Here is a 13,166-nt window from a genome sequence, read left to right on the forward strand (position 1 = left end):
GCAAAAATCAAAGAAATAACTGAATGAACACCTACATCAATCATCATTCTGAAAAACAGATATCAATATGAATGCTACACTTAGAAGCAAAACTAATAAACAGGTGCTGATAAAAAAAAAATTATTTATTTTTTACTTATATCTAAGTCTAAAGGAAATACACTCATTTTCTACTTATATATAAAGGACTAAAGGAAGTATTACATTAGTTAAAATAAACCTCTAAAATATTGGTAGTTCTTTTTGTACTACTATACCATTATATTATAATAAACGGTTAAAATTTGTGCACTATATCCTCCAAACTTTAGAGAAATTCAATATATTGTCCGGCTAAACATAAATAGTACAGCTCTTTGGTTGAAATATGACATTCGAATTCAGTGTCACATAATTTATAAAATATTTATAAAATAGGACGGCATAAGCAAACAACATACCGGAAACATCTTGCATTAATTCAACTCTTGCATGCATCTTTTAGTCGAAAGGAATAACTTTCAACTCTAAATCATATCAATCGAAATCCAAATAGTGATACGAGAAATCGAATGTTACTCCCCTAAGGAATCAGAAGCCGTACTAAAAATACTTGATAGACCATTTTCTATATAAAAAATAAACCTTTTAATTTTTTTTGATAGAAATGGAATTACCTCATTTCATTCATAATAGTAACTGAAATACAACCAGGAATAGTATGAAGTATGTATGGACTAACAAAATTAGTAGCGGAGAAACCTTTTAATTAGAGTTTAGAGTTTACACGGTATTAACAAAAATAAGTAGGAACATCAAATTCCTACATGTTCATAAAATTCACGTAACATATATCTGTGAAAAGTTACCAGGCAGAAATCTAAAACTTGTATAAAACTACATGTCCACTGCTCTTGTATATTTTATTTGACTGATTCTTTACAAAGAAACGAAGAAGAATTCCTATTTTTTATTTAAGTTAAAATATACAAGAGCAGTGGGCATGTAGTTAAAATCTAACTCTGTTCATTAAATTATATGAAATTTTCTAATATTCGAGTTTGATTTTGACTAATAAGAAAATAAATAGTTACCAAAATTGTCAGGGAGAGGTGATTCAATTCAAGATTGAATCGGCAATCGGCAAGGGTGATGAACCCATACTTCTCGAGCTTCGTTTGGAGCAATTGACAACCATCATCAATAAATATAGCAGCAATCAGTGCCCCAGATTGTTGAAAATCACTCCACTTGTTGCAACCCTGAAAAAAAGTTCACATGATGGGTTACTGGAATTTCAAGCTCTGCTGCATTCACAACTCACAAAAGTAGTAATGTATGATAGGTTTTATTCATCTTTTCCAATCAAAATATTTAAACAGATACTTTTATGACTAGACCAGTACTGTTGTTTTGATTGAATTAATTGTGATATGATATGGGTACCTTGTTACATTGGATACACATATCTAGACTTAAGATAGGCAAATCTAGTACTTTGAAATCCCTGGAAAACTGTCACTCATATCTTGACTTAAGATAGGCAAATCTAGTACTCCAAAGCTTAAAAATTAACTTAATTAACCTAATCAATGTTATAAGTGTTGACTAAGCTGTCAGTTACAGTATTGTTTAAATGTTTGAATAAAGCTTTAATGGCTCTAAATAAGGTCAAATTTAGTTTTGACATTTTTTTTAAAAAAAAAGAGTTATTTTTATTATTTTAAAATAATTCCATCATCCCTTAATGTGATATATAACTAATCGTATTATATTAGTAGTAGTTATTTTGAAGTATTAGTGAGTGATGATAAGAATCAATAGTTTTTTAAACAAATAAAAGATTTACAAAATCAAATCCAAATAAAAAACAATAAATGATTAAAATTAATTTTTGACGGCCGTGGAAAATGAAATTAAAAAGTTATAGTTTTAGCTAGCTATCAACAAAAAGATAACTGTGAATTAGGAAGATGATGTAGAACACGTACAGTACAGAGAAAATGTATACTACATGCATGCTAACAATGGTCAAAGTAAAGCTATGAATCATATAATGGGGTCTGTGATGACTGAGGAGCTGAAGTATCTTAAATAATTAATTGATACATTATTGCTAGTGGAAACACCATAATCCTGTATGGTTGTTAATTATTTGAAAGGTGGTTTGGTTAAGAATCTTATTTTTTTAGAATCTTATTTTTTAGTTATTACCATTATTAGCAAACAGAGGCCAAAGGAATAAATAAACTTTGAAAGCATAAAATTTTGGTTGCGGTACCAAAGTTTCAAACAATCTCTTTAACATGATCAGCTAACAGACAAGATGATCAGCTAACAGACAAGATGCAATCCACTAATAGATCTCATTTAGCTAAACAAAAGATCACAAAATCATTAACTAGGGCTCAAAATTTTAAACAAAAGATTTTCACTAGCTTTTCTCTAATTTTTAGTTATCTTTTTTCTGAACCGGTGGGTTTTCTCGCCTTTCTCTAATTTTATGAACTAAACCAATCAAATACAAGATTGGTTCTACAGTTTTTAGGTAATGAATAGTTAAACCAATCAAAATTTTTAATCCATATATATGCTCTTTCTACTTTGCAATTAATTGAATCCTTTGACAACTATCATAGGAAAAAAAAGAAAAAGAGAATGCAGTGACAACTTGCTTGAATAAAGGTATGTTATTAACTAGTAGTACTTGTTTCACTGTATATATAGATTTATAAAACAGTAAAACACCCATTCAATGAACAACTACTCTTGTTTTCTCTGCCAAAAATTTAAGAACGATCCACAGAGTGCAGTGGTCCCCCCTGCACGAGGAAAGCCTTTTCATCCAAATTGTTATATCAAAATAAAAAGTACCACAAATTAAACCCAATTAATTTCATTTAAACAGTTTTAATAGCGTTTTAGAGGAGAGGCTATCCTAATAAAGTTTGTTTGCATTACACTTAAACCTCAAATTGGACCACTTGGCAGAATATAATTATTGAAGTTGATAGGTTTAACTGGAAAGGAATACATGCATGCACCTATCAATCATATTGATGATACTTATGCCACTTGGCACTTACACTTACACACAGAGTTTGTACCTTCCAAGGCCGTGTTCAAGCTTTTGAGAGATCTCCCGAACTTCAAAATGATGACAAACAAAAAATTGCAATTGGAGAGACCATAATGAGACTCCTGCTGAAGTTGGATACTATATTGGTACTTGTCATATTACCCTATTTACTTATGATGAAATCTGTAGTCCACTTTTTGATATTCTTTGATTCATTGACAATAAACATTACACAGAATATTAAACTGTTTTGATTTTGTATTTTACGGTCAAAATTCTCCTACGTATTTATTAGCTAATCTTAATTAATTGATATTCATGACATCTGTGATAGAGTTTTGATATTATCTTATGATCTTATCTTGAGATATCATGGCATCAGTGACATAGTTTTGATATTTCTTCATTTTATGGATATGGAAAATGAATTTTTTTAAGCTATTAAAAAGCACTCTGCTTAACCGCATTTGAACTAAGATGAGCATTTTGATCTACACAGATAAGTGTGGTTTGTGGTTTGTCTGAGCTATTAGTCATTGATCATCTTAATTATGATGGTTAATATAGTTCTCCTTTTTTGTTCAATGTTATGCTTACATTCGTTCAATCTATATCAGGGTTTGCATCCAAGTTTCAGGGAGATCAGAAAATCCTTGGCTAGGGAGCTCATAATCTTGAAAGAAAGGCTTAATTCTATAATAGCCAAGAAACCTCAGCAGCAGATGCCGGATGCCGATGTTTAGGAACATGTTGAAATCACTCCAATGAACATGCAGAGTGAAGAACATGTGCAAAAGCAGCAAGAAGAAAAGGTTGTTGTACCAGAAGATTCAGCTGAAGGCACTAGGGATGATGTAAAAGGTCCTTGTGCTAATGATGGTGGAATTGAATCTCAGTCACCAGTTGATCCTCCATCAAATGAGGGAGCAGAGTCTGTTGCACTTCCAAATGGCTCAGATAATGAGGACACCAGCCAAGTGGTTACATCTGATGCATTGAATTCTTCAAGTGATCTGTCTGAGAGTGACAAAATGGCTGTGGAATCCGAAGCTAAATCAGAAGCGAAAGACAATCCGATTGCGGAAGACATTCCCATTGAGGTTGATAAATTGGACAAGACTGTTTGGGAAGAATTGCCTGTGGGAGTTATTGATGAAGATATCAATGATGTTAGTATTGAGAAGGAAGAACATGATGATGTTAGATCTGGAAGTCTCCCAGCCATGGTGAATGATTCAGCACAAGAAGGATCAGATTCAAAGAACTATGCAATGATGGAACTGCCATTGAGATTACATGAGGAGCATGAAAGGGACAATGAAATGAATATTTCTAATGGAGAAACACGGTCTGAGAATGAGATATTTATTGAGGAGCTTCCTGTGGGACTGCACGATGAGGATACAACAATATCTAAAGATAAGAGGGATGATCAAGCTAAGCCTAAAACATATAAAGAGGTTCTACTAGCTCAAGAAGGGGAATGCAATGCAGATGAGGAAACAAGTTCTTCCACAGATGACACTGCGAACGAAACTCAACTAGAGCAATAGCAGAAGCTGAAAGAGCAAGAGGAGGTGCATTCTTCTAGGGTAAAAATTGAGTACCCGGAAGAAGGTGAACTCAATGGTGATGCACCAATGGATATAAGAGTTGAGTGCAAGTCAGGTGAGGAAGCTGGAACTGATACTAAGTTGCTTCCTTTGACAACACAAGTCAGTGATAATGAACCAGAAAATGAAGATGTATTCTCAGAAGCAAATTATGTAAATAACAAATTAACCAAGCCAATGGAGTTTGTACCTTCCAATGACACATAGAAGGAGGAGACACCAGAGATGGTTGCTGAAGAGGCAATTAGTGCTGATGATAAATACTTTAGGTGCTTTTGGTATAGTCCTCTAATCAGAATTGGAGTTTAACCTACACAATAAAGGTTCACATTAAAGGTCAACATATACAAGAACACCAAAAGTATCTATAGAACAGTATCTAAGTTTGGTCCTTTTTATTAAAATCTCATCTGTTGTGTTTTTAAAGAAATAGTTGTATCCATACTTATTCCTCTAAAGTGCACTAATTCACTTGAGAGGAGCCAAATCCTAGCGTTTAAAGTTTAAACCACTATAGGTTCCATTTCTCTGTCTTAGACTATAGGTTCTAATGAATACATCATCATCATACTACATTGCATATAATAATCCATACGCCACAAGCCTCGCTGTATTCCCTTATTTAAATACTTCTTCATCCTTATATAATACCCTATGTATTCTCAAAACTCAAAAGGTGTGTTTCTTAAAGAATTAGCATATTCACAACATACACACACAAACATTTAGAGAAAGAAAGAGAGAGATATGGAGTTTTATGACCAGGATTTCTTGGAGGAATTAATGTCTCTAAGAAGAGAAACATGAGACACCAATCCAAGAACAGAAGAAAACCACTTCTTTAATGGTTGGAGTTTTGACTGTTTTGATCAAAACTCTCTACCTTACCTTCCAAACTCTTCTTGTGGTCAAGAAGTTCCTCAAACTTACAATAATGACTACCCCTTCAGTGAAATCTATGGCTCCTTACTTGATGAATCATCACCACAGATTATGGATTCATTCTATAGCACCCTTGGTACTCCACTCAATACCCCTCCATTTCTTGGTCAAGAGGATTATCCAATATTGTCTATGATGGAAGAAGAGGAGCAGGGTTTGCTTGGGGAAGAGCTTAAGAATTTGGAGTTGCAAACCACATGTAAGGAGCCATAGATTAGAATCCATCATTACTTGAATGAACCACTTGTTAGTGCATGTTAAAAACACTTAATTCAAATTAACAAGGCTTATCCAACGAAAAATAATAAATTAATAAATAAAAAAGTTAACACCCTTAAACTCGAAGGAGATATAAGATACATCCAGTTGTTGGGAAAAGGGTGAAAGGAAGAAAGAAAGTTTGCGGATTGAAGTCCTCCAACTAACATTTCTAACAACCTAAAAAAAACACTCAAACTCGAGCTTCAAACTTTGGTATTTATTAAAATTTTAAAAAGTAATAAACATAAGCACATAAACGACACCAAAGTTCACGAAATGGAATTATTATAATATTTAAAAAGCGTGTTTTACCTGGACCTGGGACAGTGATAGGTAGAAGTTGCAAATTCCAATCTTTCTCTATAGAAGGAAACTTCCCCACCAAATTCAAGAAATTATCGTAACTAGTAGCAGCACCCATCAACCAAAACTTGTCATAATGAACCTGCAACAACTTTGCTAATTCTCCAACCACACCCCTCAAACTTTGCCCCTCACCACCTGCAACAACTTGTCAAGAACCAGCAACAACTTGTCATAATGTTAGGGTTTGTTTGAAAATCAAGAAGGGTTTGTTTGAAAATCAAGAGCTGCAAGGAACATAGACCAACTTCTTGATTTGGCTTTGTGATTGTAAATCAAGAAGGGTTTTTGGCTAGCTGTACCTTGGGTTGATGCTCACAGTCGCGGTAGAGAAAAGCTTTTGTTTGTCCGTCAACAGAGCACGCGGGGGAAAGAGGGTTTTTGGCCTTTGGGTTTTATAAAGAAAGCGTAGTTAACATCGATATTTTTTAAAAAATGTTGTTAGTTACCCAAACTTATTTACGGAAATGTCACCTTGTGTTTGTTAACATCGGTTATTCCAATAACCGATGTTAAATCTATTAATTCTAGTAGTGTGTAGTATTGGTTTGTGTAAATGAATCTAGCAAAACGAAATATATAAATAGAAAATTACATTAGATGATGTTAATTAATTCTCCTTCATCATGATCATTACGATTAGTATGAACGTCGTCAACTTCTTCTTCTCCAACAACGTTAGGAGTGATTTTTGTGGTCAAAGGACTAACATAGGTGTCCATGTATGAATCATCATCTTCTACATTAACACCAATTTTTTTGCCCTGGAGAACCACGCACCATCTTTCATCACAAGGGTCTTGCACGTAAAATATTTGTCTAGCTTGTTCTGCCATGATGAAAGGGTCATTGTGGTAACCAAGTTTCTTCAGGTCTACCAACGTAAATCCTATATCATCGGTGCGCACACCGGTGTTGCTGTCAACCCATTTACATTTGAAAACACATACAGTAAATTTCACATAGTTAAGCTCCCAAATTTCATCAATGAACCCAAAGTAAGGGATGGAAGCTACACAGGGATTGGCGTCATTCACACTTGCGAAGTGTTGAGATTCAGCCCTTAGGGTGACCTGGTTGTTCTGCATTGTACTTTTGTCATCTTGTGCTTTTGTGTAAAATGAATACTTGTTTATGTCGTATCCTTGCCAAATTATAACATTTCTTTTAGGCCCATCTGCTAGCTTTCTTAATGTTTCTGAAGCATTGTCATCTGCAAAGATTGTATCTTTAAACCAATCACAGAAAGTTTTGTTATGCTTTTTCAACACCCAATTCTTTGACATTTTTGGATTATTCTATTTGACTAAAGCTTCATGCTTAAGTATGTATGGCAAAACTTCATTACTATTGTTCAAGACATACAAGTGAGCTCGTAACAAATCTTCTAGACTTGGAGTGATCACATGCAGTCCTCTTGAACCCTTACCACCCACCCTGTCATCATGCCAAGACTCAAGAAGGCCAACAGGTCTAGCCTTCTCAATGTATTCTGAACAAAATTCAATGGCTTCTTCTGCAATGTACCTCTCAACAATAGATGCTTCTGGACGATATAGATTCCTTGTATACCCTTTTAAGATCTTCATGTATCGCTCAACCGGGTACATCCACCGTAGATAAACAGGACCACAACATTTGATTTCTCTAACCAGATGCACAATCAAGTGAATCATGATTTCAAAGAAAGCAGGGGGAAAATACATCTCCAACTGGCACAGTATAATTGCGGCCTCATTTTCCAGCTCGTCAAACTTCACATGATCAATGACTTTGCTACATATAGCATGGAAGAAAAACCACAGGCGAGTTATGGCTCACCTGACTTTGATTGGAAAGATGTCTCGTATACCAATGGCTAACAATTGTTGCATGAGCACGTGACAATTGAGAGACTTTAACCCTACAAGCTTAAGCTCCTTCAACTGCACAAGGCTCTTAATATTTGAAGAGTATCCTTGTGGAACCTGCACCCGACGAAGACACTGACAAAACTTATCTTCTCCTTTTTGGACAAAGTATGGCAAGCTGGGGGCAAGTAAATTTTCTTCCCATCAGACCTTGGATGCAACTATGATCGTATCCCCATATCAGCTAGATCTTGACGGGTATTCAAGCCATCCTTCGTCTTGCCTTGAATGTTAAGGAGCGTCCCAATCACACTGTCACATACATTTTTCTCCACATGCTTAACATCAATACAATGTCTAACATCTAAATCAGACCAGTACGGAAGATCAAAGAAAATGGACCTCTTCTTCCATATGCAACTCTTACTTTTATCTTTCTTTTGGGTCTTTCCAAATACAGTATTCAGGTGTTGAACCCGCTGATATACCTACTCTCCAGTCAACGGTATGGGTGCAATATCGTGCTCTTGACTTCCATTAAAAGCTTTTTTCAGTCGTCTGTAAGGATGATTGGGTGTTAGAAAATGGCGATGCCTACTGTAGACTGTTTTTCTTCCATATTTTAGTTGTATGTAGCTTGCGTTTTCTTCACAGATGGGGCATGCATGATGACCCTTAACACTGTAACTGTTGAGATTCCTATATGTTGGAAAGTCATTAATGGTACACAAAAGCATTGCACACATTTCAAACATCTCCTTGCAAAATGCATCAAAGACTACAACCCCCTCATCCCACAACTTTTTCAGGTCTTCAACCAATGGACTTAGATAAACACCAATGTCATTTCCTGGTTTTCTTGGACCTGATATCATCATAGACAACATCATGTATTTTCACTTCATGCACAACCAAGGAGGAAAATTGTAAATTACTAGCAGAACTGGCCATGAATTGTGTTGAGTGCTAAAGGTGCCATATGGATTCATTCCATCACTGGCAAGTCCAAGTCTAAGATTTCTTAGCTCTTTCCCAAAATCTGGATACAAACCATCAATTTTCTTCCACTGTGAGCAATCAGCCGGATGACGGACCAGTCCATCAGAAATCCTTCCATTTGCATGTCATGTAAGGTCTTTTGCGTTGTCCTCGTTAGCAAAAAGACGCTTAAACCTTGGAATGATTAGAAGATACCACAAAACCTTCACTGGCGGACCCTTGTTTGAGTTTTCATCATAACTACTTTCGTCTTCATCCTTCACTTTGTACCGTGAAGTCCCACAGATAGGGCATTTGAACATTTTTTGGAATTCATGCCTGTACAGTATGCAATCATTGGGGCAAGCATGAATCTTCTTATGCTCCATACCCACCGAACACAGTATCTTTTTCGCCTTATAGTAGGTTTTAGGCAATGTGTTGTCATCTGGAAGCAGATTGTGCACTGCCTCAAGCAGTGAAGTGAAACTTTTATCACTCCACCCATACCGGGCCTTGACATTAACGAAACTTAACACCGCAGACAACAGAGTTAAGGAATTCTTGCACCTCGTATACAAAGGCTTCTTTGAATCGCTCTGCAATCCTCCATACACAGGGGCATGTTCTTGCTGGAAAGACTCTTGTCCAAGGTCACGAATCATGTCCTCCAAGCGATCTCCCATTTCTAAATTAAACGGTTCTGATTGGGACCCACTCTGCATGTCTGTTACTTCAACATGCCATATCCACGTCGTGTAATTCTTCATAATGCCATCACAAAATAGATGGTCCCATATGTCGTCCAGTATTTTTCGTCTTCCATTCAAACAGTTGATGCAAGGACAATAATATTTTCCTTCATCATTCAGTCGACCACTTTCTGAAGCAAATTGCAAGAACTGCTCGACGCCATCCTCATATTCTGGGCTCATGCGACTTTCATTCATCCAACTTCGATCCATCTAAGCAATTCCATGCATGAAAATCTCACTTTTTTATTTATAGGTGTGGCCTTATCCCATTCAGGAAGACTGTCTTTTATGTTAGCTTCAAACATCAGGGTTACCATTATTTACCAAAATTTGACTAAATTTTGGCAACATTTTGCATTGGTCTCCAAGTACACGACATGACATCGGTGAAATGAATTTCCCGATAATCAAGTATGCACTCAGAGAACAACTTGAAATGCATTGAACCGAAATTTCATCAAATTAATTAAAATAATAATAACCTTGACGAATGAAACTAACATAAAAATACCAGTTTCCCCAAACTATCCAAACGGACAATTCAAGACTAAATACAATGACTAATGCAAACTATCCACAGGAATCATTGCATTCAGTCTCAAACGGGAATCTAAGGTTCACTCAGCATGAACAATAGTTGTGTATATAGCAAATTACATTCATGACATAAAAGAACATACAAAAGGTAAATTTCAAATTCTGGGTTTGGAGGGTGCTAATGCTTTATTATTGTAGTTGGGTATGTGTGTGTGTGTGTGTGTCTATCATGAGGGTGTGTCTGTGTCTTTGTGTGTGATGAGGGTGTGTGTATGATGGGGGTGTGTGTGTATCATCAGGATGTGTGTAGTTGTGATGCTAGTAAAAATTGAGGGCAAACTAGTTATCAATGTTGTATCTTAATCCCAAGATGCAATATTATGATTTTTAAGGTTTGTATAAACTTAATTAGTATAAAATAACTAAATGTTCATCAACAATTGTTCGTTATTGCTATTTGTAATACAACTACAACTCTAACTTTAAAACCCTAATTAGAAACTAACTTTGTACACTTTTTGGGTTTGTCTTTATTTATGGAATCTATGGAGAGAGAGTGAACCTGGACAGCTCATGGAATCCATGTGGAGATTGACATATGACTTTACTGTAAGGGCCTTATTTCTTTATTTATGGAGGGTGTGTGTGTGTGTGTGGGTGTGTGTGTGGGTGTGTGTGTTGGGGGGGGGGGTGTATGTGTGTCAAGAGCACAAGGTGGATTTCAAGGATAACAGGTCAATAGACCCAAAGAGATACACTTTAATTTCGGCCTAATAGGAACAAAGCCTATTAGTTTGGAAGACAAAAGGAGGCTTGGTGAAGGGTATAGTCCATTGCTGCAATTAACCAAGGGTATAGTCCATTTTATGTAAACTGAGTAGTGTACATAAAATGATTGATAATACCCAAATGCCTTTTGGAGAGGTATCTACTGTTTCTACGAAGTTTGAGTCATTCAGGGCACAACATTTTCGCATGTTAATGGAGAACCTATGTGTTTTAGAAGAAACTTTTGTTGATTCTGAAGCACTGAGGTTGGAAAAGGCTATTATATTGCAACTAGGAAAGGTTGGTGCTCTTGAGTTATTCAATGTTTGTCTATCAAGATCAGTTGGAACCTCACTTGTGTCAAACTATGCAATCAAAGTGGATGACTACAAGGACAAAGTTGTTGTCCAGTCTAGCAAGAAAAAGGAAAATAAAACCAGAAGAAAGAGAGAATTTGTTGCCACAACAGTTTCATCCTAGTAATTGACTTTAAAAGCTAATCATTGAAATTCTGTAATCTGTACCACTGTAGGTGCTAGCTGAGTTAGAGAAAATTAGGACAGCTATAGAAGAGGATACCAAGCCAGTAGCAAGCTTGAGTACCTGGGCAGAAACATCTGGAGTTGATGAGAAGGTGCTACAACAGCTATTGCATTGTGGCTATTATTGTTGGGATGAGCTCATACAAAGTAGTCGTTCCTTAGTTGTATACCTTGCCCGAAAATACAGGGGTATGGGAATAGCATTGGATGATTTACTTCAGGTTTGTTCCAAATGTCATTGCTCATGATTTTATTTGTAATTTGTGATTGTTTCTTGTGAGGACAAGTTTCTGTTTGTCTTTTACCTATTTGTGCACTCATCATATACAGTTGTAAGTTATATCGCAAAGAACCCGAGTTTCCTGATTAATAGTCGATATTTTTTAGAGCTAACAATTAACAACTTGTGAGAGTTAGAATCACAGTAAATACTTCAAAGATATCAGTCCAATGAAAGAAAGGTCATGTAGAGAGGCATAGCATAAGTTACAACTATACTAGTAATGCATACAAAAACAATTTCGAAGTAGTTTTCGAATCAAAGATATAAAAACCTAAGTTCGAGGCTTCAGCACAATTGACTTTCCAGCAATGACCGCAGGACCACTTTGAATTTCGAAACAGCAATGACCACAGATCAACAATGGCTAAAATCGCTCCTAATGGAATCTGAAAATAGTATGGCAGCATAATTTAGTGTTTAGCAAATTAAAAAAAAAAAGGCTAAATGACATTATAAATAATATATTTGATTCCACCAAAATAACTTTTAAGCCACTTAATTTTTAGAATCTGTTTTGATCTCAAAGTGGATAACAAATCATGTTTTTAAAAGGATGGGACTACATATATATTATACAATCAAAGTGGATAAAAACATGTTTCTCTCTAGTAGTTATCACCCTATCACCTGGAAGGAGACAAATCACAGGGCCTTACAATATAACTAACATACCATTGTTAACTTGAAGAAAAGAGTTTGTGCTAATGCATGTTATTAGGCAAAATGTTATTAATATACTTTACTTGTTATCCATTAGAATTCAAAGAAATTTCATCAGTGTTAAAACTATTGATGAAGTGTCAATTAGGCCACACACAAGCACATGACCCTACCCATTTGACATTTTGCTTATTCCATTAGCCTACTTATAGCGTTACTCTTAAATGTGCTAGGCAGTTATTCAGCTATTAATTTTAAATTCTCTCATGCATCCATTTCCTTCCCTCTATCTAGTTTTAGCCTTCTCTTCACATAACTAAGTTTTGCTTTCAACCTTGCTAGCTGCTACTTTTGCTTATTATTATGGCCTTTTAGCACTCAAAAGTTGTCATAATACTAGTTCTATTACTTCAAAGTGTTTTAGTATCTTTATCTATACCACTGTTTTTTCATTTCAATCTCATTTTGTTCTTTTTTGTATCTCATCTTCCATCAGCCTCTGTGCAAACAGGTTCTTTTAGGCCCATTTCTGTGTGTACTTTGATACTATTTCACT

The 13,166-nt window shown here is 35.5% G+C and overlaps 1 pseudogene; it reads left to right on the forward strand.

Annotated features, from left to right (window-relative positions):
• The first annotated feature begins 2,035 nt into the window (after positions 1–2,035).
• LOC102663064 (BAG family molecular chaperone regulator 6-like) lies at positions 2,036–5,266 on the forward strand (annotated as a pseudogene).
• Positions 5,267–13,166: the final 7,900 nt, after the last annotated feature.

Source organism: Glycine max, chromosome 3 (genome assembly GCF_000004515.6).
Source record: "Glycine max cultivar Williams 82 chromosome 3, Glycine_max_v4.0, whole genome shotgun sequence".
Classification (NCBI taxonomy): domain Eukaryota; kingdom Viridiplantae; phylum Streptophyta; class Magnoliopsida; order Fabales; family Fabaceae; genus Glycine; species Glycine max.